Source organism: Grus americana, chromosome 8 (genome assembly GCF_028858705.1).
Source record: "Grus americana isolate bGruAme1 chromosome 8, bGruAme1.mat, whole genome shotgun sequence".
Taxonomy (NCBI): Eukaryota; Metazoa; Chordata; class Aves; order Gruiformes; family Gruidae; genus Grus; species Grus americana.
In genome coordinates, this window is record NC_072859.1 from 29,209,038 (window position 1) to 29,232,065 (window position 23,028).

At 39.3% G+C, this 23,028-nt stretch overlaps 1 protein-coding gene across 6 annotated transcripts in view; it reads left to right on the forward strand.

Annotated features, from left to right (window-relative positions):
• The first annotated feature begins 1,276 nt into the window (after positions 1–1,276).
• ZFYVE9 (zinc finger FYVE-type containing 9) overlaps positions 1,277–23,028 on the forward strand; it is a 62,807-nt gene continuing 41,055 nt past the window's right edge. The window contains exons 1-3 of one of the 6 annotated variants that reach the window (XM_054833194.1): positions 1,280–1,639; positions 15,323–15,474; positions 17,745–17,849. The gene's annotated coding sequence lies outside the window, so the exon portion shown is untranslated. Of the gene's footprint in view, positions 1,640–15,322; positions 15,475–17,744; positions 17,850–18,451; positions 18,499–23,028 lie in introns of those variants that run through there. The other 5 variants (XM_054833193.1, XM_054833190.1, XM_054833196.1 and 2 more) reach the window with 5 other exon arrangements.

A 23,028-nucleotide genomic window follows, 5' to 3' on the forward strand; every position in this document is an offset into this window, starting at 1 on the left:
ATAGGCTGATGCTCTTGGAGCAAGAAGGCCCAGATTTTATCACTGGGGCTCATTACACCGTATTCACTGCCATATGTAGGAAGTGAATGGAGGAGCCTAATCTGCTGGAAAGTGAGGCCCTCTGAGCGTGAAGACCTAAGAAGCAGGAATGGCAGTGCAACCGCATTACCAGCCACTGCACTCCCCTTTTCCTCCCTCCTAAGCGTGACATGGCGCTCTGCTGTGGCTGGAAGGAGGCCAGAGAGCTGTCCGAAGGTGAGAGAACGGCGGCTCTTTCCCCTTCCCCGGCACAGGCCGAGCCGTTCCTGAGGGGGAGCGGAGGCGAGGGGTTCCCGAAGCGGTGAAGGCCGAGGCCGCAGGCGGAGCGAGGCGTTAGCGGGGCCTGAGGCGTTGGCGAGGGGCGCTACCTTCCGCCCAGCAGGGGGCGGCTGTGCGCGCTGTAGCCGGGAACGGCAGCCCCGGGGCGGGCCGCCCCCTGCCCAGCCCTCGCCCCGTGGGACACGGAGCGCCGCCGCAAGTCACACGCGGGTCCTCGAGTTCCCGAGTGCCCTCAGCCAGGCGGGGAAAGGTGTCCCGCTCCCGGCATGGGCGCCGCCGTGGCCGCCTCCTTTTAAGAGAGAGAATAGGTGAGAATCCGGGCGCATAGGGTTTGGCGTAACCTGTCAGTTCGCCATCGCACGTCTGAGACTGTTTCTGTGAGGAACGAGCGTGGGTTTTTTTTTCTGGAATCCTGCTTTGCTGAAGAGTTAACGTGTCTTTGAGCGGATGGCGCCGTGCCTGCGTACCCATGCACCCCTCAGGGTGGGCATGCAGGGGCGGCTGTGGGTGTCCCACGGGATAGGGTGTCCCTCTCTGATTATGAGGGTATTCAATATGAAATGGCGAAATAAAACACGAATGGCTCCCAGCCGCGCATCCTTTTGCCTACAGTGTGTAGGTGCAGTTGTAGCCGGCTGCGGGATAAGTCTCTCGGCCGAGGGCACACCAGTGCGTCGCGTAGTGCCCGAGTAGCGATGGGTGCCTCCTCGCGGCGTGGGCAGCGGCACGGCTGCGCGCCTCACGCAGCCCCTCTGCGGGCTGCCTGCCGTTGGTCTGCGGCGCCCCCCCGGTGCCGCCCTCCGCCGGTGTGTGAGCGTGTGTGGGCGGGAGGCGCTGGCTGCGGGGCCGCGCGGGCTCGCTTGTGGCCCGCAGGCTTTGGCGGGACCCCGTGGGGCGTGAGCGGGCAGGCAGAGCTCCCTCCGCGGCGCGGCGGTGCGTCCCCCTGCGCCGGGTGACTCCTCCCGCTCTCCGCCCGTGACGCCAGGCGGTAGGCGGCCGGGCCGGAGGTGTCGGCGCGGCCTGTCCGGCCCCCCGCGCCGCGGGGCGGGGGTGCGGCAGGCTCCGCACTGCCTCCCCGGCGGTGCCGCAGTGCCGTGCGCTGCCTCTGGGGCCGGCCAGGGGGCGCTGGCTGCCGGTAGCTGCGGCGGCCTTGGCCGCGGAGCCAGCGAGCGAGCCCGGCTGGCAGGCGGTGAGGGCGGGCGCCGGCCTCTCCAGCGCTCGTGGGGTCTGCGGGGCCCGCCCGGGAGCGAGCGGCGGCGGAGCGCGGCCCCGGGAGATCCCCCTCGCCATGCAGACCCGGCGGCGCCTGCTGCCTCCCGAGGTGAGTGAGCGGCGCCCAGCCCTTCGCCCCCAGGCCCGGGAGGCCGGGGTATCCCGCTCCCCAGGCCCCTGCCGCCCGGAGCGAGGCCCCGCGGGCGGGCGGGGAGGGCTCCGACACCTCAGCGGAGCCGCCGTATCGCCGCCACCGCCCCAGCCCAGGGCCTGGGGGCTCCGGGTGCCCCCTCGCCCCGCCGCCCTTGTCGCCCGCACGCCGCCAAGGGGAGAGGCGCCCCGCTGCCGAGGGGAGAGGCAGCGATCGCCCCTCAGCCCTCACCGGCGGCGACGCTGGTCGTGCGAGCCCCCTCCCCGCCATTCCCCTCTGTCCCCGTGTGCCGCTCGCCGGGGTGCTTGGATTGAGTGACCCCCTCGCCCGGCGCGGCCGGGGCACCTTTCTCCCCCGCGCCGGCGATCCTGGAGAAGGGGAAAGAGCTTTTGCCCTCCTCCATCGGGGCTCGACCCCCCGTGTGCCGCCGGCGCGGGGCAAGGCGAGGCGAGGCTGTTCCCCGGGCCGCGCCGTGCGCACGGGAGCCAGCAGGCAGCCTCGGCTCCCGGCCCGGAGAGGGGAGGGTCCCTGTTTGCATCTCCTGCCCTTTTTTATGGCCTGATCTCCGTTCTCTCCCCGGGCAGGGAATGTTACTTGCTCATCGCAATGTGTAACAAGTCACTCCTGCAATGGTGGTAGTGGTGGAGGGGGATGGGGCGGGCGGGCGGGATGCGTTTTATAACATCTCTAATTACGTGAAACTGTGGTCATGTCTCACTCTAAGAATAACTGGCACTCTTGGCATGTCAGACTTTTTGCAGAGGTGGGTTAGTTACTTGCTCATAAACGTTACAGTTAAATAGGTGCGTATGATGGAGGGGGGCTGAAGAACTGTTTTTATCTTGTTAACCAGACTGAGAAACAAGTAGCAGATGGGAATTGATAGACTTTATGTTTTCGTGTTAACTATCTTGTTTATTTATAGACAAGATACTCCTGATTATTTTGTGACAGAGGTTTTTCACAGGGTTTAATTTTTACACATATTTTCATTCAGTTCAAATATTAGAAGTTGACTGAATATGGAATCTCAAATTCTGGCAATCTTTTTATTAAGCACGTTTATATTAGATTGGAATTTCAGAATAACACTACCCTCAATATTGGGCTGAATACAAAACTGGAAGGGACTGTGTATAAACAAGTAAAATAATTAAAAAAAAAAAGCTCTACTTGAATAAAAGCTTTTATTTTCTTTAGGCAGTGTTTTACTGACTAGGTAGTCTTCTAAAACATTGTAATTAACTTTTATTAGCAAATAATTTTTGATTGCATGGAACGAATCCAGATTTTAGATACACCTTCCGTGGTTGAAACAACATCAAAATCCTTTGTTATTGCCTGAACCCAGTAGTGCACTTCTTTTTATAAAGTTATGGCATGTGATACAAAATGAGAACAATAGTCTCCTTGACCGAAGAGAGACAAAATTAAAAATCTCTTGAGAGGTTTTGGGGAGTCTGAAATGGAAGCTGAATAAGGGCCTAAAATCTCAAACAAGCCTCCCTCTAATTCAAGCTCTGATCTACACCTAACATGTTACCATGTTCTGACACATCGTAATGGATCCTCATTGCTTTATGGTGCCTTCTTTAGTGCGTGAAAAAGGAAGAAAAAACACCCCAAAACTGCACTGCTGAGTCCTGATATTGGGTGTTATTTTTGTGTGTTAGCTTTGAGTCAGTTATTAGGCTGGGGATTAAATACTTTCAAACACACATTTCAGGATCTGAGGCCTGGGGCTAAGACTGAGATGAAATACAGTTTTTTTTAGCTTGGCATAAAGTCCGACTGTGATTGTCTCGGGGAACAAAGGTAGAGACTGAACAAAGATGCAGTACTAAAATTTGTGGCCAAAGAATGATAAGCTTTTCATGTCTGTTGTTGCCTGTCCACTAGCTGTGCCAGCTTTAGCAGAAAATAGCTTGCTATTTTTCTGGTTTACAGGCTGTCTATAAAAATTACCTGGAAATTATTTTGCAAAAGTATTAGAGTGAAGTTTTGCTTTTGAATGAAAATTGGCCAAAAAGAAGTAGATTTTGGGAAGAAGTTGTGTATTCATGTTTTGTTGATCAGAAAAATCTTTTCTGATGCACTAAGCTGAGAACCTTCCAAATAAAAGTGAGTTTCTTGACAGAAAATCAGATGAGGGATAATAGTTTCAGTGCGCGGTTAGTCTGCATGCTGATGTATCAGTGTTCTTTTCCAGAACATTGTTGGAAGACACCAGTATATTCATAGACTACTTTGAAAGTTTTATATAAAGGCTACTGTTTATTTTTTTAATGTGCTTGAGATTAAAGTCTCTAAAGAAATGGAAAGGTAACCTGTTTTAAAGCTCTATTTGTGATTCTTTATGAGACTTGAACTTTGAAATGAACAGAAATGTGAACTAAAATGCTCAGTTTTCCCTCCTGTTGTTTTCGTGAAGCATTGAGAAATGGGTCCATACAATGATACTAGAAGTTTACAAATGTATTTTTTGTATTGATAATAAATATTTTGCCAAGAGTAAATGGCTGAAAGTAAGTTAAAGTATTGAGTTTTAGGTGATAGAAACAGCTTTTACTTCTGTGTTGGCTTTAAGTGTTGGCTACCTCTTGCAACACTGGGAAAATTGCATCAATTAATGTAAATGGGAAGTTTTAAAAGATGTATCGAGGATCTTTCATTGATATAGTAGTTTCTACTTAAATTAGAATTCAGGATACATATTCATACAAATTTATTTGACTAGTGACTGAAACAAAACACGCTATATAGTTATCAAAAGAATAGCACATTTCGAAAAATCAGTGTGATAAAAATGACCATTATAATACATAAATATATATAATAATTATTTATTTTATAGATAGAAATTATTCTATTTTTACAATACTTTCCTGCTTATTGTTTGATTGGCTGGGTTTCACTTAATTGAAACTAAAGCGTAATACAATTTCTTTTTTTTAAATCTACAAATGTTCAATGTCTAAAAAGAATCTTAACAGCTAAATTAAAGTGCCTTGTTAAATCTTAATGAGTGTAGTTCTCGGCTAGCGTTTGTGGGAAGGAATGAGTGTGAGTGCCATACCTAGGGTATTAAACTACATCATTCCTTTAAATGTTAGTTTCTAGAGAAAATTACAAGACATTGCAGATCCCAGGACCTTTTCATTGGGATTAATGGCATGCTGCACTCAGTGCTTTTGTCTCTGACAGGTATTTGTTTCCTGCATGTGCTTTATGATGTTTTCTCCCTTTTGCATCAAAGACATGTGGAGTTTGGGCTATTTAGGAATATTGCTCTTCACACTGCCATAGCAGACAAGTGGAATACGAAAAATACTTCAAGGCGAGTTTATATGTATTCTTTCACTGAATCTTTCCAGTATTGTTTATTACTGGAATATTACAATAGTAATTATATTACTATTGTATTGCTAGAGATGATAAGTAGAAATGTGCAATATTGATACTTATTTTTCAGAACTAACAGCCCTCCAACTTGTACATCAGCATCAAATAGGCTGAAGGTGAATGGCAGAGGTAATCTGTAAAGGGTCACTTAAACAATTTTAAAGGTCATTACTAGAGAAACCTGATTAATATAAAAGCATAGGTTAAAGACAAACAGCGTGTGGCCAGGAACTTATGGATGGATTGGTTGGATTGTTCCTTCCATATTCTTTCATCTAGATCTGCTCAAGTGGGAGTTGACTTAAAGAAGCAAGTCCAGTCAGTTGAATTTTACACAGGCACACTTCTGTTAGAGTTAAAAAAAAAAAAAAGGAAAAAAAAGAACGAAGAAAAGTGATAAACTGTATGAAAAACAGGTGTGGAGTTACAATCTGTAGATTTTCTGTGTTTTAGAAAGCATGGAGCTAGAGTGCTCTCTTAATAGCTTGCGTGATGTTTCAGTCTAAGTATAAACTAAGGCAATAGTTTTCTTAGTTATGAAGGCTAGTGAGGAGAGAGCTTAAAGAAACTTTAACGTTGTTTTGCTTCCATGTAGAATTTGATAATTTGGAAATGTCAATATGTGGCAGTCTGACCATATATTATGTTTGAAGTTTTGCCGTCCACATATTAAACTTTTCACATATTCTATCCCCAGTGACCACATATGTTGGGCCAATGAAAACATGGACTTCAGTGTTGGATTTCCACTTGCATTGGTTTTTCATTTGTCTCTATGATCTTGAGTAGCAGTTACTAACTTTCACATTGAGTCACTTGCAGATAATGCTAATGGCTGTACCCTCTATATTCTGTCTCTTTCCTGTATATAGAATATATAAATATCTTTATCTTGTTTGCTATGTGTTAATATTACTTGTATCTCTGCTATTTTGATGGCAACTGAAGCTTCAAATCTACCTTCTGAGTCAGCAGGGTCACCACAGTATCAGTTGTTGAAGTGAATATGCTGTAGGTCCAGAAGAATTTCAGTATGCTCTGCTAGGATTGTTTGGGCTTTTCTATCAAGAATTGTACTGCATGCTACGAGTATGTCTTTTACTTGTTTTCTACACTTTCGCCCCCTCCTTTTACTATCAAGAAGAAGCTTGATTAATTTTTTTTAAGAGATTGATTGCATAATGAAGTTGAGTGGGACTTTACAGTTGGAAATGGTTTTGCCAGTTAATAATTTTTCTTAAAATTGTTTTGTTGGATTTCTCTTACTGGTTTGGTTCCAACACAGCAACAAAGGTGGAAAGCTTTCTAGTGGAGGCTTGAGACATCAACTGATACTTTAGATTGTGATGCTGAACCCTGGTTTAGGGTATGGGTTTGTATATAAAATAATGCTGTAATGTGTCTTTGCTAATGTCTTCCTGTTTTTTGGCTCGAGCTGAACTGACATTCGCAGTAGTTAGAAAAGAGCACTAAAGCCTAATGTAGACAAAGCTGGAACTGTTTTTTTCTCCTATTATCTATGTATGAAAATACTTCTGTATTGTACATTTCAGTTTGGTAACTATTTTAGGCTCTTCCCCAGGTATTCTTCATTAGTGACAGAGGAATTAGGCATGATCAGAGATGCTGGAAATGTTTTGAGCCTTTCCTTGCATTGAGAAAATCTCTTGTCCAGTTAAGAGTTAGAAAAGACATGCTATTTACCAAATCACGACTATATTTACTGGTAATGTTTCATTGTGGGTCTTACTGAGTTCTTGTGCTTCACTTTTGCCAAAGAGCAGTTGTGGCCTGCATAAAAAGGCAAATGTTTAGTGTATGTCTTAAGTGTGGTGCCTGTTTTTTTGTTAGTGAAGTGGTAGCTGGGAGGAACCTATCCTTCCCTCTTCCCAGCGTACAAAGGGTCCAGAGGTCATTTCCTATCAGGTGATAATTTGAAAGTGGGCTGTACTTATGTCAGAAATTCATGTGTGCTCTATCAATTACAGAAGTGCCATAGCTACCCTAGTAGTATTTACCAGTCTTACTTCTGGATTCTTGCAATTTTTAAAATTACTGTAGTTAGTATGAAAGTTTTTGTTTACTTCTATGATATACTGAAGCTTTTTTGGTAAATAATAGAACTCAATCTTTATGCACATGCTCTGAGTACAGCTTTTATATTTCACTCTAAGTTTAAAATTTTATTTGGGGAGGTAATATGGGTGAAATATGTTAGAAAATTCGTAGAAGATTATCAATGGAGGAACATACACTGGTACATTTTTCTAAAAAGTAGTATGATAAACTTAAAAGGGGTTGGTAATGTTCAGTGTAAGAAGCAGATCAAAGAGCTTTCTAAATCGCATAATAGCTTCTTTATCTGTGAATGACACTGACTATTAGAGGAGCTTTTCTATTTCCAGATTCAGTTTCGTAGTGTCAAGACTCTGCTTTGAACTCAGTATACATGTTGACTTACCTGTTTGCACTCCAAGTGTGATCTAAATGATTGATTTAGGATCACTAAAATAAAGACCAGGCCATTTGATACAGTGAATTTATAGTGTATATAGTTGTTATAAATTCAAGAAGAATTGGCAAATCATGTGAATATGCATAAAATTTATTGCTTGATCAGTTGGCCAGTCAGATTATTGGAAGTTTGGGAGATACTATAGGAAAAAAACTGTAGATGTTTTCACATCTGTGAGTTTTTTATTTCTTAGTTATTATTTACTGTACTTTCCTTACATTTCTTTTAACCTGGACAATAAAAGTGTTCTCTCATCTGTTTCCTTTTCTTCTTCAACAGCTTTGATTATTTTTTTTTTCCTCTCATTTGTTTGAATTGTGGGATTTTAAGAGGAAGGTTTAAGAATGGTGTCATTAGCAGTTAAATATGGGGCCTAGTTTCTGGTGATCTAGATTCTTCTGGTCTGTGTTGTGCTCATACCTCATTCTGATCTTGGGCATGTCGCACACCCAGTATCTCTGAGGTAGACTTTGATGATCTGTGTGTGGGTGAGTTAGGTAATCCTGGCCCGAGACATCTGCTGAAGATGCCTGGCAGAATTAAATTTGTATTCCCTCTTCAAGTTCTGCAGCTCTGAGCTTTGCATATCAATTTAAACAAAATCAAATTAATTTTGTTTCTACACCAGATTGGGAAGTGCAGTGGCTGAAGAGGTAGCACATTTACTTTTTCTGCTTGTGTTGTAGAGAAGGAAAGGCAAGTGGGCCTGGGTAATCTATTGCAGAAGAGGGGTGGATATCTGGTGCTCTCTTAAATAGCCGTGATATGAAAGAGAAGACCGTGTATCTTGGATCTCTGTGTGCATCAGTTCTACTAACTGTTGAATAAGGATAATGCTTACCTGTCTTTTTAGGACATTGCAGACCCAGGGAGCATGTTGCCTGATGTCGTGCAAGACTGAGGACAGAGAACTGGGCTTGATTAAGCCGATGCTGAAAAGAGCTTAGTGGTTCTTGGGTTCAGTCAGTGCAGTGTGCTGATCCAGTGATAAAGGAGCTCCCATCACTCTAGCTGAGACAGCGGGAATCTAAATCAACATTAGTTTCTGATGGCTAGGAAGTATTTTCCACCCATAATTCTTTAGAATTTGTGAAAGATTTTGTAAGTAGCAGGGAAATTCTTACAAGATCTGGAGATGGAGAGAGCTATATTTTGTTTTGAATTAGAAGATGTGTTGAATGAGTTTTATAGTGTGAACTGAATCTGATGTTATATGTACCCAAGTCCTTTGATATACTTTATTGATAAACATATTGTTCTACCATCAGTGGAATGAAAGAAGCTTGGTTTTCTGTAGATTTAAATCCTTGTTGCCCTTAGTATCTCTTCCCTTCCTTCCCGCTCTGCAATAACCCTGGCTTTCTCACATAACACCATAATTTTGTTTTTTCTAGAGCTGTGTGGGTATTGATTGCCCAGCAGGTTGCTGCCAAAAATACATATAGCAACTTGCTTTTCCTTCAGAGGACAGTCATTTGGATTTGTTTTTGCTGTGCAGATACTAATTTTCATGAACGTAAATTTTTTTTTTAAAGATGAGCATAAAAAATAGTAAGTGAACAATATGATCCCATAATCTTAATTTCTGTAGGAGATCATATTAAAGATATAACACATATCAGTATGCAAATCCTATTCTTATTTGTGTTACTGAGACTGTGAATACTGAGTTTCCTTTGTAGGCTGGAGGAGACGCAAAAGTTACATGGTTCAAATATACCCAGCAAACCAATCATGTCAAGTAATTTTTTATTCCCTATGTGCACTGTAATGCAGATAAATGAACACTTAATATGAATTGAGATTGCATAAGAGGAAAGTTCCCTCTTTGCCTATTAATTATTTTTTTTCATTTATCTAGCAGTCTATTTGAAATTGCATATTCTTCTGCACTACTGTAGAAATATATGCTATAGCTTGCTTCTGAGACGTGTTTTGTAGAGAAAGGCACGGGTATCTGATCTACACTCTTGTTGGGGTTTATATTTCAGTATATAGCTACTGTATCTGTTTGGCCAGTTTGATAGTGTAGCAGAGCATATTTGTTGTCATCATGTTACTAAGTTACATTGTGAGTGGTATATGAGTTAATTAAAAATTAGTATTTTAATGATCCTTATTTTGTGAACTTGAAAGTATGTGCAAAGCCCACTTCTTAGGTTGTATTATTAACATATTGCTTTAAATAGTATGTATGTTGAAGCAGCCTCTTAACTGAAACATCAAATTGCATTGATTGTAGGAATTTCATACTGCGGTTTTGTATAAATGATGAAGGCTGAATAAAACCCCAGTATACTTCATCTATTTTACAGTTCTTTCTTGATTCTTTTATAAATGTAACTTGACAAGGTCATTACTTAACTTTAAGCATCAGTCTACCTACGTACTTTTGTGCTTTCAAGTAATTGTATTAGTGTACTGGCATAATGGCCTCTATATTGTATTTACCTTAGTTTTAGTTAACAAGTCACCTGTAAAATGTATTTTAACCTATTGCTGGAATTTGCACATAGATTTTTTTTTTTTAATACTCCTGTAGAATGAACATGGGTTTTATTATGATGAGAATTAGAAATTGTTTCTTAAGACTCATGGGCAATAGATACGTGCATATGTAGTGGTTTTGTTCCCTCATTCTTTTCCTGTAATGCCCTTTTTGGTTATATTTTTATATATATATATATATTTTTTTTTTGGCCATTAAGCTTCATTTCTGTACAGATGGCTTGTAGATACAGTTGTACCTTCTTCTGCTTTTAGGAAATGTATAAATAGTGGCTCCTATGTAGTTAATAAAACTTGCCTTAACTAGAGGTTTCAAATACATAGGTGCTTCAGGGAAACAGGTGGCTGTGCTGATCCTGGGTGTTGGATGCTCAGTGTGTGTATGTGTCAAAAACTGTATTTCACAGTCTAAAAGGCTGAGGGTCTAAATGAAATCATGAAGGAGCCATGATGACAGTAAATAATGATGAGGATAGATAGAAGACAGGTTGACAGTTAGCATGCCTTATGTTTTGACTGTTATTTTGGCCACATGTTGTTTTCCTTTTATGATAGATGTTTTATCTAAAGACTTTCATTTATATTTGCAAAGTGGACTCATCACTGTTGCTATTGTGTTTGTTCCCACCATTCCTAGAAGTGAGAAATAATATCATGTGGTTAATAAGGTTGTTTACAACTGGTTTATACCAGTGGATCTGAACAGTTATGTTGAAACATGTAGGGTTTCTCAACTTTTTTTGTCAGAGAAGGAAGCAAGCATGGGTAGGGAGAAAGAAAATGGACACAGGAAGAAGTGAATGAAGAAGAATTGTGTTTGAGAGGGGAAAAAAAGACTAACAGACAAAGAAAACGGAACACAAGAGTATACTACAGTCTAAGAAGGAGAGGTAAAGAGAAGAGGTAGGGATTCAGGGCTGAGCAGAATCAACCACAGTATCAGTGGACAAAAGAAGTGGCTGAGGTTTCTCAGTTTTGGACTGAGAAACGCTGCATCTGAGTTTAGGAGGATTTAGTGTTCCTAGAGCTTCGTAAGATTTCTGAAAACTGTATTTTGACTCATTAATAATGAATGCTTTAGAACTTTTTTGTTTTTATCTGTCACACCTTTATTTCCTGTGCCTGCCAACAATGATACAGAATTATGGGCACTTAGTTTTATAACTAAACTTTTCTGAGTCTTACATAAATTTTAAGTAAGTATCCTGATTGGTATATTGCACCACTTGAGCAGTAAAAAAAACCCTTTACAGCGAATCTGATTGCAAGTTACTCACCATTTCTGTTGGTTAGCGCTTCGTCCTTTCAGCACAGTTAAAAGCATGCTAATGGACCTCGGCATAAATGAGAATCATAGTCAGAAATAGCAGCTTCAGTACACATTGTTGCCGTGGATGTATTGAGTAGTATTGAGTGAGTTACTAGTTACAGATGACTTGAGACATAATGCACCGTGAGCATCAACAGCGTAGTTAGATCATGATCACAAACACGGGAGTGAACTTTGCTACATTTGACAAGACAACAATATTTTACGTGTTAGTATCATGTGTGTACATTTATGTTTAATCAAGGCATGATATGAATAGAAAGGTCAACACAACAGGAGAAATAAAATTGCTAATGGGAATTAAAAGTTATTTCTTTTGAGATATTTTCATGTTGAGGGGAGCGTGAGATAAAAAATTCATAGATCTGTGAATTTATTTTCACGGGTGCATGGTAATCCAGCCCTACAAAACATAGGATTTGAGAAATAGTAACTATTTGCCGTCTATAACAATGATATTCCTGACTAAAAGTGTGTGTGTGTGTAAGATTTTAGAACACTGTTATGTTACATAGCGATCAAATGAGTAAAAATGATCACAGCAGAGTTGAATAGAAAAAGGTGGCTTTAGTAGCTGATTGACTGCTCTTCAGTAGAAAGTGACTGTAGACTTTCAGACTTTTTTTCTGTACAGATTGTCCTTTCTTTAAAGAGCAGCTGAGTCCATAAATTGTGTCGCTTCTAGCAGCTTCTCTCCCCAGTGGGTACAACTCAGCATTGATGGGCTAGCAAATGGTAGTGAAGCGGTTTCCCTCTTTCGCTGTTGTCCTTTTCATCTGTCCCATTCTGGTTGCGTGGCAATTCTGGCTTTTATTATCAGAAACAGATTTTGCTCACGGGCACCTGCAAGTATCAGCCCCTCGTGGGTTTTATAAAAAGGACAGTTCCTTGCCAGTTGTAGACATTTAATTAGTGATTCTAGGGGACCTTAGTCAGATTTTCTCTTATTGCCCATATCTAAGAAACATCTGAAACAATGATCAGTATATCTGGGATTCGTTCTTGTTTCTACCTTACATTCGAAAGAAGAACTCGTAAAGTATTAGAATACAGGACTAATCCACTCTGAGATGTGTAGTGTGTGACTTTAAATAATTTTCTTCTTCCAGTCTGTTAAACATTAGCTTCTAATAGTCAAACCCTTGTTTCTCAAATACAGGAACATAAAAAGTCATCTCATAAACCTATTTATTCTATAAATTTTACTTTGTATTTGAATAATGTTAAATAACAGCTTCAGTTCAGTATGTTAACTGTATTGATTTTTTTTAAAAAGCACATTGTTACATTGATGACATTACATGAAATCCATGTAAGAATCAGGATTTCATATTAAATTTATGTTTAATGCACTGTGCATTAATTTTTTTGTGGTTTGCAATATTTTAAACTTGGGAGTTGTATGAAACAAAGTTTATAAAACATTAGATTTATAAACCACTAAATTTTGAAATGAGGTCTGTGAGCATGTGAGTAAGTTCAGGAAAGGATTTTCTCTTTTTTTCCCAAGTGTATTCCTCTGGAAAAACTTGCATGGAAGGCAGCACTGTGGTGTAAACCTATCTATTTGTTCTTCCAAAGAGCTGGGGATGGATACTTTTCAAGGCAGTCAAAAGTAGTTATGTAAGAAGGACGAGTGGTTTCTGTCTCCAGGTGCTGAGGGCCCTGCCTCTGCAGCGTGCTGAGGAAGTACGAGCTTTTTGGCAAGGCTGGGGTTTGTGTCAAAAAAATAAATCGATTTCTTTCTCCTTGAAATAGTAAAAAGGATAGGAAATTGAATTTATTTCCTACTGTAAATGTTATAAAACAGGTGTCCTTTTCAGTTGGGCTGCTTTCTCTTATTTACTGGAGGACAAGGGTTGATAACGCTGCTATAATTTTTCTTGTCTCCCTGTTACTTTTGACTGTGATACTTTCTATAATGCTTCTTTGAAGTTGCTGCTCTTTTGACTGCCTTACTACTGCTCTGGCATGTGTGAATGTCTCCTTATGGAAACTTGGCTGGAGACAAAAGTGGAAATAATAGCTTTAAACTGGCAGGAGGAAAAGTCAAGGGAAAAGATGCAAATATTAGTGAAATAATTAGAGAGACGCTATTCTGCTTTAGGCATTGTCCATCTCTATTTGTGCAGTTGATTTGGGAAAAAAAAAAAGAAACCGATGCAACATTAAAATAGTTTATCTTTTGTCAGCATTCATGGGTAGTGAGCTGTTACAAAGTGGTCTATGAAACAGAAATAGCCTGCCATGTCCCGGTCTACTCTTTGGTTAATTTACATTGAGTAGTAGGAACATCAGCAAATTATGGGAAATAAAACTGAAGTATACTTGGTCATCTTGAGCTTTTGGTGCAGGAAAAGGATTAGCAGTGACTGTATCCTGTTTACATTTGTTACATTTCATCTCTTGCTGCTGTTTTTAGTATTTCTGATTAAATGGATTTATGGCGAGTTTTAATGGGATTTTCTAATCCTGAACTGTTTCTTAGACAAGGTATTTTTGAGAAAAATATTTTTATTTGCTGAGTCTCCTTTATTAAATTAGAATTTTAAAAACATTTTCCCCACCCTGGTTGCATTGCATGGCTGCTAGTTTAATTTATTAATAGAAAAATTCATGTTTAATTTGAGGCCTAACCCAAAATCCTTGCCATTGCAGGCATTTTCATGTGTGTGACACAGCTATTGCTACTGCTGTGTCACAAATGTTTTATAACACCCGCCCCTTTCATTTGGCACACACAAGGTAGAAAGAGCCCTGTGCTTTGTACAGAATGAATAGCTTTTTGAGAGTCAATGTAGTATTCTGGACAGATAACAGAAATGGAGAATGAAGGTTGCTTTCATTCAGTTAGTATGGACATATGCTGTCCATATAGACTCCGGGTGCTGTTGTGACAGTGTATCCTGAGACACGTCTGGAGGACTGCCTTTGCGGGAGGAGCGTTCCTGCATAGCGTTTAGTCTTTGTACTTAGATTAATTCCTAAAAAATAATACAAACACGTTTGTGTGAAACTTGACTGAAAGTTGCTGTTTCGTTTGAGAGAGGCCAAGAAGGAACCGTTAAGAAGTGACAAATCATTGGGCACATGGTAATTTACCATTATTCCAAGCATTTCATCACTTGAGTGAAGAAACCCCACCTTTTCCACTTGTGAAGATTTAGCTTCCAGATTAACCGATCAGCTAAAATAATTCATATTGTGTAACTGGTGTGTGTCCTGAAACTTGCTACCTGTTTCCCCTCTTGTTTAAGTATGCTGTTTACCTATTAATGTAACTCCATGCTAAAGTATTTCTTCTTGTAGTTTTTATTCTTGCAAAGTTGGGACCTGAATACATCCCCTGTCTGTAGTCTCTCCGAATCTGCCATCTGATAGTTCCAGAGTGTAGACAAGCTAGGAAGTTAAGATACCAGCATTGAAATCTAGGTTTGCATTTAAGATAACGCCTAGTTCAACTAATCTAGCAATAATAAAGTGCCTTAAAATGGCTGCAAATGTATTCCTGCCTACTCAAAGACATCTTCTCGCTGGTAGCACATTATAGAGGATCTGTAGTGTAGTTAAGAGTTGGATCCTTGCCAGTAGATGGAAGCATTTTTTAGCATCTCTTCATGCTTTGAGCTTTTTCCGCATTTTTTTAACATAGTATCAAAATTGCTTCTTTTTCAGTCTCTTTCCATTTATTATAAGCTATTCCAATTTGTGCTAGTTCAGATTACTTCCATTTGATGTTGTAAACATTTTTTTACATTCTTTTTTGTGGAAGATATTTCTAATTTTTTATTTTTAGAGCTCTTTTCTTCTATTCTTCATCCTCTCTTTATTCTGGGCACGTCTCTGCTTGTCAAATTTCTCTTCAATTTCTGTTTTGCTTTTGCAGTAATTGGCAGTCGCCCTCTTGGAGCTCCTGAGGGAAATCATACATGTAGGGTATAACCAAAGCAGCACCTGAGTGATACCACTGTAGGGCAGGAGACAGAAGAGTTCAGCCAACCGTCAGCAGAAGAGATAAGAAACTGTGAAATGCTCAAAGTAAGCAAACCAGAACAGCAGAGACACTGGGCCTCCTTCATTTATAATAATCTTAGGTCTTAATAGGCACATAATTTTTACGTGGAAATGTATATATTTTTTCAAGTGTGATGGAACCCTTTTTTATCAGTGTGTATGATTTGTGAAAAACCTGATAATCACTAGTTATACGTTGTTGTGAATATTCTTGATTCTCCTTTGTAGTTATTCTTTTTGTCCTTGATTTTTATTTTAATATAGTTTTCTTACATTACCTTTGTATTGGAAAAAGCATTTGGCTCTGTTGTCAACTTGTTCACTTCTTCAGGAAATCCAAACCTTATAATTTACTTTTTTTTAAAATTTGCTTTTTGTTTAAATAGATTATATTCATATCTGTAAGCATGCTTTGATTTTTTGCATTGATCTTTATAAGGGAAAATGGTTGCCGACAGTAAATGTCGAAATGTAAACAGAAAGTTCTAGGACCTCCAGGTAATAGCTGTTTAAAGCTTTCTTTGGAGACTGTTAGCGATTGATTGGATCTGTGTTCTTCTGTGTTGAATGGTTACGAACAAAAAAGTTATTACCTGGGAGGAGTGGAACAAGGAAAGAGTTTCAGAATAAAAACAATGAATAATAAAGCTGTACTGTTGCCCTGAATATCACTTGCCTACAAGGCTTGTTGGCTTAGAGCGCTGGTAACAGCGGAGCGCATTTCAGCTGCAGGTTGCTACGTCTGATCCATTTCTGATCAGTAAAGATTGAACTTTGTGGTTAATGTATGACCGACTGGTTCATGTGAAATGTGTTTGATGTTCATGATGCAGTTGACAGGCCTTGTCATAAATCACAAACAGAATTGTCATTAATTGATCCTTCTTTTCAAAGAGGTCATGAAAACTGACCACTTACAGGCCAGGAGGGGATATGGTGGTGGTACAGATAACCTTGCCCCACTGCCACATGTACTTCACATCCCTTTGGAAAAGCTCATCATTCTGAAGCCTTTCAGTGGAATTAAATTTCCCTCACCTCCATTTGTGCATGCATATGAAGCCTACCTGAAGAACTTTGTAATATAATAATTCCTACTATTTCCCAAATATCCACAATTCATCTTAGTTTATAGAGGTAGAAATATACATGGCATCAGAAATTTTACTTCCATACAGGAACAGTTCTGTTGGCATACAAAGCTGTGGGATTTTATTCTGAGTTTGGAAACAGTACTACTAAGAGTGCTACTGTTCAGTTCATTAGTTTCCTGGAATTATTACTGTAGCTTATTTATGAAAAGAATAATAAACAACCCTGGGAAAATTGTAGTATAACACTGAATATCACTTTCATGCATGGAGAACTGATTATTTTTTTTTTTTAGCTCTGTTCATTTTGCTGGAGTTTTAGGATTTTCTTCCAACATATGCTTGCTGCTTCATCAGAGCACTAATAAATATTTCAGCTACCTAACCAAATATCAGCACCAGCAAACCTTAAAACATGAATTTAATTTATCTCCTCGTTCTTGTTGCACTGTGTGTCATAAACTAGTCTCTTTTCTTTGCTTGTGGCTGTGTTGGATTTTTGAGCTCTGTCGACTGTTAGGATGCAGCCTGTGGAAATGAGCACCTGACCTATAAAAATGCTGTAGTTAGGAGAACAAGACAGTTTCTTCTGAAGATTTTTTTGTTTTGCTTGGGTTCCCCCTGCTATTGAAGGCTGATGCTATTGTGGTTTTTGAGAGAAGAAGCCTTTAGGAAATGAAGGGAATCTAAGACTGTAGGGGGAATAGTTTGAAGACAAACCCAGTTCTTTAGCTATAACAAAATCAGTGGGAAGCTGATGAATACAGTTTACAGAATTCAGAGGGCCATGAATTTTTGTTGAGTATCAAAGCTACTAGCTCTTTATTTTTGGAAGGCCTATTGTAGAGTAATATAATTAACTTCAGAAGCTAGTTTTATAAACTAAGCGTTACAGTCAAGGTCATCAGGAGTACAAGGACACTTGGAGTTGCTGCCTCACTCTGTGGGTTTACAGTTAAATGAAGAATAATAGCAAGTAGATAGCAGTGTGTTTTTTATTAGCAGCTTTTTTCACCATAATATTGGAGCGCAGTAGTGGCATAGTGCATAGATCCCTGAATTTAAAGCTGCAAATGTAATCCAAATAATTTGAAGGCTTGCAGCATTTGTCAAATGTGCCTGTGCTGGCTGCAGTCCGTTGAAAAAACATGGTTTGTGGCAGAATTACCAATCATAAAATACCTGTTTATATTTTCTTTCTAGGATCAAGTAGAACACACTGATTCAGCAGAACTGGCTGGTTGTGCTGCAGTCATCATGAGTAGGCACAGGGTCATTCGTTTCTTAACATATGTATAAGAGAAAAAGGTAAGAGGCAAGTTCTGCTTTAGAATGTAATGATTCAGGGGTATGTACTTGAAATGCATGTATTTTTATGTATGCTTATGGATATATATTTATATATGTACACCTCTCTATATGGATATATATCTTATATAGAAGATGATGGAGTATTTTTAGCATTTTGTTGGTTTGGTTTTTATTGAGAGTAATTGCCTTGTTTTAGAGGAAGAATGTGTCTTATTTGGTTTGGAGGAGGGGAAAAGTGGGCAAAGTCTTTCTTCCTGTGTCTGTGCTGTGGGCAGATCTCATCAGTTAAAAATACTATTGCTGAACTCTCTGAACAGGCTGTTCATGACAGCAGAGGTGCTTGATTTCTTCCTCCCAGGGGCAAATAATATGAAGATCACTAAAGGGAGCTGGAACAATATGTGGACTTGACCATTGTTTCTTGGGGTTGAAGGAAGTCCTCAGGAGCACTAGATCTAATAAATTAATTTGTCCAGTTGATAATGTAATTCCATGTTGTCATGCTATGGAAAAATGACATTTTATGAATGTCTGATTTTTTTCAGGATGAATGAGCAATGTTTGGTTTCAGTTTGATCATGCCCCTTGTGACTTTCATTTTAGGAGTCTTTCATATATGTTTTTGGTGAGGACTGTAATAAACTACGTGAGTATTTTGTTGAATAAGAGTTTACGGAAATGGGTATGTTCACAGTTTCATATTGAGAGAGTAGTCTACACAGGACAGCATGACAGAAAGTCCTGAGATCTTATTCTAGTTCCTTACATACTCTCTGATTTTTAGGCCTTTACTATGAGGCTAATTTGTATGTTGGTGGTATTTCCTTTTGAAAAAATCTTGAGGATAATTTAGAGTGTGCAGTGCAGAAGATTATGGGTTACATAATTTCTTATTGTAGAGACCAAAACAAATACGAGTCTTGCCGCTTTGCAGGTATAACACAAGGCCTATCTTGTACAGTTCATTTCCCGAGAAGAAGCTGGCATGTGGGATATCTGAGCTGTTTTGAGAGACAGTCTCCAAGGTTAAGCCTGTTCAGAATACCATCTAATTTTAAGGAAGGGTTTTTTGTCCTTTACTTCTGTCTCCTTCCCTCCCCACTAATAAATTAAAGTTTGTCTTACGTCTAAATGCTACGATGACTAGGATAGTATTTCTGGATACATTCGACACAGACATTCTGGTACATGCACCTTTATATTTAGACATTAGGGGAGAGTAGAGCATGTAAGCTTGATAAAACATAAGTTTTTAAGTTTTAGACATGAAGATGATGATAAGTCCATGCTGTTGTATGAAGAAATTGTTAAGTAAAATATAGAGTTTCTGAGTTAAGCATGAGCTGTGGTCTAACAGGGGCTTGAAAATAATCTGATTGACAGGCTGCATGTTTTCATTGGCTTTTTGTCATGACAGACAGGAGATGACTCTGCAATGGATAACAAATGATCTTGGGTTCTGGACTTACTGTATCAGTGGGTGGTAGCCATTATATTATCTCCATTCCCCCCCACCCCAATTAGTCTTTCCTGCCAAATCTTTGCATGGAGGACTGTATTTTTGAAAAAAGCACCTTATGCTTTTCACTGGCTTGGTGATTTATGTCTCCTTTTCCTTGCACTGAGACAATATCCTCTTCTTCATATTGTTCATCCCAATATATACTAATTTAGGAAGTGTCTCGTTTTTGGCAGCATACAGCTAAAATTGCCATTGAAATTTCTTTCATGTTTTTATTCTCACTTTTCCAGAGTTTGAGTTATGCGTTTGCTTGTCAGCTTCTCTCCATGCCATGGCTTGGAATAGTAGTCGAAACAGCAACCTGATTATTATAGCATGCTGTGTTAGAGCATTTTGTGTTTTCTGTTTCGATTTTGAGTTACTGGCTATGCAGAGTTGAAGTATTAGATCTTAAACTAGCAAAAAATATGAGTTGCTGACAATGTATTGGTCAAGAAGCGTTGCAGGTTATCTGTTAGGAACATGATTACTTGTCCTCCTTTTTTGTCATGCAGAAGGCAGTAACAACTTTTGTGGGTTTGGCAGTGTGTTTTGCCCTTGGACAGGAACTTCTGGAAAAGCTTGGGGCATTGTTACATTCTTTTATACAATAATAATAATAATTTTAGATGTTAGATCTGAAGATTTGCAGCTGACCTTTTCTGAGAAATACCTACTTGCATAGACATTAAGATCTCATTTAGAGTGGCTGTCAGCTTAGAGATTGTGAGCTTAAAAATAAAAGATTCTCTATATATCCTGGTACATCAGGAAGCGAAATAACAATAATGATATAAAAGGTCTTTTCTCTCAGTTTGGACTATGAGCATCCATCAGTCTGGATTTTGGCTCATTGCATGTTTGTGCACCAATGTTTGTGCTTCAGAATTCATACAATTACAGATACTTGTTTACACATAGTTCTCTCTACTTAGAATTTTTTAAAAATATAGAAAAATCTTTCTGTCATATTGGACAAAATTTAAACTCACAACTATTAGACATTTAATATTAGATAATACAGATGTTAATAAAACAATAATTTCACAGAGATGCTACAAAGTATTAACCACATTGGGATTGTAAGGGAGTGGGAACAAAATTCTAAGTATTCTTTGCATGCCCTTGTTATTATTAAACATGTGGTCTCCTAAGTCTGAATATTTGTATTTTTCTAATGTTATAAAATTACACTTAATATGAAATGTAACAGCCAAACCCTGACTAAAGTCAATAAAAATGATTGTATTTATTATAAACTTCTAACACTGCTTTCTTTGGTTAGACATATCTTGTTCCTGATTTGTATGACAATGAAAAACCAGCTAATATAGGACTAAATTTAGGAAATGTTAGGGGCAAATGTGGCTTGTATTCTACTTATATAAATTTGAGTTAGTTCTGAAGTAATTTTATTAGGCTTTCAGTTGGGTCAGGTCTGAATCTTTCTAAATATTTGAAATTTATGCAGAATCAAAATGTAGTCGTCCAAAGAGTTACTTAAAAACATGTTTTCAGCAACTATATAATGAGCATAGCATTCCTTCCCCATCAACTTGCTTGCCAGTAATCATTATCTTCTTTAAAATAAGCAAAGAAAACCAAAATCAATGCTTGTAGCCTATTTCTTGGGGCCACCCTATTGCAGAGTTTGTGTTTATGTCCTAGCAAATGCCTTGATTGGATGCCGTTTTTCATGATGAAAGTGCATGGAATGAGAGTGGTTTCAGACAATGTCACGGTTTAGCTCTGTGGAACACAAAAGTTCTGTATTACACTTTTCAGTCTTGCCCTGCTTCACTGACAAATACTCTTTGCATCATTGACCTTAGTAGTAGGAGTTTGCCTAGGAATAATTATTCACATCTTCATTGTTTGCTAGGCTGGAATGTTATCATTATAATGTAAATTAAATGCATTATAAATGGATGTGAAATTATATGGTATTTTGTACAAAACAGTCTTACTGTAGTGAGTTAATTTTGGTTGATGTTTAGAACTCTGAATGGAAAAATAGCAAAATATTCATTGGGACAGGTTCTAATTAACTTTTCAATATTTGATATTTACTGAGCTGGTAAAGATGCTTCCTATTAAGGAGCTGAAATGAGGTGGAGAGAAAGGTTGAAGAGAACCTCCAAACTCTCACAGTTTCGATGTACTTTGAATGAATTTAGTATTTGCATGTCTAAGGAGAAGCATCTGCTTTTTAAAATTATTTTGGTTTAACTGAAATGTGTGTAGTAAATATAATTGTTTCAATTAGAATGGTACAAAAGATTTTTAATATGATGGCTTGGTGGGCAGATTGGATAACTCGGGAAGACCTTACAGTAGGCATCTAAGGGATCAAAGAGTGCACACTGTCACAGTTTCAGGTCCAAACCTGGCTTTTGGTAGAGAATGTAAGCATGTTGAGCTTTTTTTAGACTTCTGAAATGCAACCTTTGATGAAGGTGGCCAGCTTTTCCACTGCTTATGTTATAATCTGTGCATCTGTGTACAGTAAATGATATAGCCAATCATAAATGATATGGCCAATCATCTATTTTCCTTGCAGAAGGAGTTAATCTAAAATCCTGGAACAGATGACAAATCTGGGAGTTTGTAAGGTGACAAGTCTAGTTTATCTCTGAGTTTATTTGCAAAATGGTCTTTTTTTGGGTGATGCTTACTGCAGTTTCTAAGTTGCCGTTACACTAATTTAAAATCAAAAACTTCCTCTGATGTGTTTTTTGTGTCTTTTGTATCTCTAGTATAAAAGAGCAGGTTTTTAATTGAGCTGGAGTCTAGCTGTCAGGTCTAACACTGTTTCTTACTGCAAAACAAGGTTCTCACCTTCTCCTCCTCCATTTCCTTATTTCACAACATTGAAAGCCAACTCTGAAGAGAATAAGGCTGGTTTGGATGATGTTCAGAGAACAGATCAAATCAAGGTCTCTCTTTGTGATATATAGGTTATGGCACACATTTCTTAGTGAAAATGTCTTCACTGATTGTGGATGTTTTTAAAAAATTAATCAGGGTGTCTTGGTGCTACAAGCTTTTGGTAGCAAGAAAACTGTATTCCTACTGTTAGGATGAAAATATTATCTATTATATGAAGTTGTAGAAAGTTATTTAAAGACTTAGGGTTGGTTGGGTTTGTGTTTGGGGGTTTTTTTCCCCACTTTTCCCTTGTCATCTTTCTAGCCTGAGAATATTATCTTTTGATGAGACTATTTACTTCTGTGCATTTTGCTAGATTTGCAGTGCCTGCCTTTCAGGGAAACAAGGATTATTAAAGCAGGCATTTTAAGAGCTAGCACAATTCAAGTAACACCCATTAAGTCCTTTAACAACTTTTACAAGTATGAATCTTTGAAGCATCTCTGGGAAATGAGGAGTGACACAGAATACTGCTAACCTATTATACATTAAAAAATCAGAAGCACAGAGAGTTTTAACTACTTGTTCAAAGACACATGAGCTAATTGGTGGTAGCACAGAACTGAAAGCAGGATCTTCGGATTGTTAGTTGGCTTTCTGGTTCTCTAAACTGTTATTTTCTGACTGGTGTTGGAGAAGTTTTGCTCTTGCGATTATGATGATCCTGATGGTTAGACACATTAATGTGGCAGTGCATTAATGTGTCTAATGTGCCGGCATTAATGACGGCATTGCAGTGCTGTCATC